The sequence below is a fragment of the Triturus cristatus genome, chromosome 7 (genome assembly GCF_964204655.1).
Source record: "Triturus cristatus chromosome 7, aTriCri1.1, whole genome shotgun sequence".
In the NCBI taxonomy this organism is placed as follows: Eukaryota; Metazoa; Chordata; class Amphibia; order Caudata; family Salamandridae; genus Triturus; species Triturus cristatus.
Window position 1 is genome coordinate 1735752071 of NC_140590.1, and position 4404 is coordinate 1735756474.

A 4404-nucleotide genomic window follows, 5' to 3' on the forward strand; every position below is an offset into this window, starting at 1 on the left:
CCAGACCCCGCCCCCTCCCCTAAATTCTATCGAACCCGCCCCCCGCCCGTACATTACAACATTTCAAAAAATACCAAACATTACATTACCGTCTACCCCATATAACCTATGAATACAAAACTTTCCGTTAAATCAAACTCTCCTGCCTGCCCCTTTACAGCTATCACTCACCCAACCTGTGTAGCCGAACTAAACTAACCAACCTATCCTTTCCCTATCGATAAACCAACTTCCCAATTAAACAATCGACCTCAGCAAAAACTGTCAAAATACAAATAACCTCCGCCACTCAGAAAGAAGGGGTGGAGGGAACCACCCAACCCTCTTTCTGCCCCCCTCAAGAAAACCACTAAACTCCTTGCCCATGCCCTTGAACGTTCACACACCTGGACAAAACTTCCCTGATTTCTAGTAAATATAAATCCATGCCAAGCCTGGATAAATGTACCCCATCATCACGAAAGAACTCCACCGCCTCAAAACGTATATCTTTGTGAGTCACTCTCCCAAACCCCAAACTGCAGCAAAACCTGGAAATCTCTGTATTCACTTTCCTCCGTGCCCTATCAATAGCTCTAGGATTCACAGCCCCTCTCCAAACTCTCCGCGGGACCAACTCTGTCCACAAAACATGGCATCCCGCCCAGCGCTCCTTCAATAAGGCCAAATCCCTCTTCATTGCCCTTAGCAGCACCACACCCTTAACTCCAGAAAGATCATTTTCCCCCAAATGTATCAACAAAACATCCGGGCACTGGCCCCTCACCAATGTCTTATTCAACAACGGAACAAGGTCCTTCCACAGCATACCCCCTTTACCCCTCCACAACAGTTTTAAAAAGTTCTCATTAAACCCCAACATTTCCCCAAAATAACTGTCGCACGCTTGAACCCGTGCCCATTTGACAAATGAATGCCCTACAATCCAAACAGTCAACTCCTTTGAAAGGGGCCCGGCCACCGAACCTGAAAAAGAAAAACAGAATGAGACTCATAACATGGGGGTTGACGCGTGCGCATCACCCGCATTAACTCGCACATATTTTTAAAAACAATTTGAGGACCAACGCCCTAGCCGCATAATGTCCCCTTGAGACCAACCCCTATTGTGCGCTTCAGTCGCTGCCCCTATCCTAAAGGAATGAGTACCAAACTGAGCCCCGTCCAGCCCCATCCTCTGCAACCCCTTACGCAAAACCATACGCAGCTGGTAATCTGTGACCCGCGCGCCATTGATATGCTTGAAAACCAAATCACTCCCGGCCCCTCCCGACAAAGCTTTCCATTGTCTTGCCAATCGCAGCGGACAAGTAGCACTAGGAGCCCCTGCCTCCAACCACACCCCTTTACCTGAGCCCCTCTGATCAGTTTTCGAACTGGCCAGCCAAATATTCAGACCTTTGTCCGAGAAAAACACATCCCGCCAGCAAATGCCCCGCTTTGACTTAGTACCCAAAAGCTCTGAAACCCGAAAGGCCCCAAAAAACATAAATGCCATAAGGGTGGCGAACAATGAAAACTCAAAATCGTCCCTGCAAACCGCAGGTAAAATCGCCAACAAACGAGCCAACATCTGCCAAGACTGAGGTGAACGAACCCTAGTAGCCCCTCCCCGCTCCCTAGCCCAACCCTCAAGCATCCTCCTCCTCACCTCACCAGCAGAAGGGGAATAACCCCAAAGGAGTTTCCCCATGAAAGAAATCCCCGCCAGTTTCCCGGCAATCGTAACCTTAGACAAGCCTCTGTCAATGAGGTCCAATATAAACTGAATGACATCTTCAGAACGACGCCAAGCCTCTCTCCTCTTGACAGCACCAGATGCCAAAAATTCCTTCCAGGCAAGTGCATATGCGGCCCGCGTGGACGCAGACAGAGAACCTACCACCAGTTGAAATACCCTACGTTGCCTACATACCAAAGATGCTCCGGCATCGGGGTCGGTGTCCTGTCCGCCTCCTTGGCCAGCCCATGGAATCTCCCCCACTGCGAACGAGACAAAGCATCCGCTATGTCATTGTCCACACCCGGAACATGCAAGGCCCTGAATGAAATATCATAACGTAGACAGCCCAACACAAACACCCTCAACAACTTCAAAATCTGTTCCTCTCTCGCAGACTGCCTGTTGACAATTTCAACCACTGCCATGTTGTCCACCCGGAAGAGCACCTTTTTATGTGCCAATTCTTTCCCCCAAATGGTCAAAGCCACCAGTAACGGGAAAAGTTCCAAGAAAGTAATGCTCCTCCCTCCATTCTCCAATCCTGCGGCCACTTTTCTGCGCACCACTTACCCTGCCAGTAAATGCCAAACCCCTCACTGCCTGCTGCATCTGAGAACATTTGAGCATCCCACTGCACATCCTCCCCTCTAGCCAGTGGCACACCATTAAACAAGTGCAAGAAAACCGACCACATGCGCAAGTCCTCCTTCACCCCCGCTGACAAGCGCACATGATGGTGCGGTAAATGCTGCCCCGCCAATGCACGGCCTAGACGCCTGCAAAACGTCCTACCCGCCCTGACCACCCTGCAAGCAAAATTGAGGTGCCCCAGTAACACCTGAATGTCCTTCACCGTCACCTTTGTTTTACACAACATCCTGTCTAGCAAGTCCAGCATTTTAAGCTTTTTGTCATCAGGCAAACGAGCCTGCATCGCAACAGAGTCAATTTCAATGCCCAAAAAGGATAACGCTGTAGCAGGCCCCACAGTCTTTTCAGGCGCCAATGGCACCCCTAGTTCCTCCATGAGCTCATGGAAAGTGTCCAGAGCCATCTGGCACTCCGCGGAGCCCGGGGAACCAGCGAAAAAGAAATCATCCAAATAATGCGTGACCAAAACATGACCGGTGCGTTGTGTAAAATACCATTGAAGGAAGGTACTAAAACATTCAAATAGAGCACATGACACAGAGCATCCCATCGTTAATGCCTTATCCACGTACCACTTGCCCTCAAACTGAATCCCCAAAAGAGGCCAATCGTCAGGATGAACTGGAAGCAACCGAAAAGCCGACTTGATGTCGCATTTTGCCATCTCTACAGTTGCGCCCGCGGTCACCACAAGTGACATAGCCACGTCAACTGAGGAATATGACACTGAAGCTGTAGCTTCATCAATAAAATCATTTACTGACGACCCCTCTGGCCATGACAAGTGCTGAATCAGCCTGAACTGCCCCTCTTCCTTTTTGGGCACTACCCCAATAGGGGATATAATCAAATTCTGAACCGGCCAATCATCAAAGGGCCCAGCCATTCTCCCCTCGCGCACCTCCTTCATCAGTTTCTCCCGCACCACTGTGCTATGTTCTGCCGCCGATTTCAAGTTATCTGCCCATCTTCTGAGCCTCGGGCCCTGGTAACCCAAATTAAATCCCCACTGAAACCCTTCCCACAATGTCTGCTTCGCTTCCATATCTTCGTACCCCTGCAATGCCACCCCCAGGTGTGCCAGCCTAATTGGCGTAGGAGCCCTTTGGCCCAGTACCCTGTGCTCCCCTGCCTCCCCGACCACTCTGGTGTTGCTGCAGTATGCCAGATGTGCTCGCTGCGGACTGTTGACCTTGCTGCACTCCTGGCTGCCTAATGCCCCAACAATTGACGAGGGGGTGTTTCTTCCCGCACTTAGAACACTACTGGCGGTACTCGCAATACGCCCATGTGCATAACCCTTTATTGAAATCCCAACATGCTCCGAGTCCAGTTTGTGACGCAACCACGCTCCCCACCCCGCCACGGGTGGGCTTTCCCTGAAAGGGCCGGTAAACCAATGGCAAGCCGCTGGCAGTGAAAATAGTCTTGCCCCCAGGTGCAGCCCCCATTGTATGCTGCCACAAATCATTATCTAACTCTCCCCACTTTGCCTCAGAATCCCATGCCATTCGTGACCGAAACTCTTCGTCATACTGCGCCCAAGCATAACCACTACCCGTAATTTGGGCTTTCCGTAAGACATCCATATACTTAAATATCGCAACGCAGCGCTCCGGATATTTCTCACAATAAACGCTGGCGTAAATCAAAAAGGCCGCCGTCCAATTCTCAATTGTCAACGGCACCTTAGGGCGCTTTGCCAATTCATACTCTTCCTCTTTAGAGCCCTCTTTAGCCCGCACCTCCCTATGAAGCAGCTTCAGAATCTCCACATATTCCCCTTTCCATCTGCGCTCCTTCGTTGCCAGCATTAAATGGGCACCCAAAGGCTTTGTCACACCCATATAAGGGAGTTTCTTAATTTTCAATTCCTTACTGAACAAAGGCTCCTTCCCTCCCGTCGTGTCCGTGTTAGTCCCACTCTCCACCTTGGTGCCCAGCACTAATCCCCCATCCTCTGTTCCAACCCCTGCATCTGTAACATATTTTCCCCTACACAATCTCCCCTCCGTCACCTCCCAACTCCA

At 50.6% G+C, this 4404-nt stretch overlaps 1 pseudogene; it reads right to left on the bottom strand.

Annotated features, from left to right (window-relative positions):
* Nucleotides 1–991: 991 nt before the first annotated feature.
* LOC146812937 (uncharacterized) lies at nucleotides 992–3038 on the bottom strand (annotated as a pseudogene).
* Between the last annotated feature and the right edge of the window lie 1366 nt (nucleotides 3039–4404).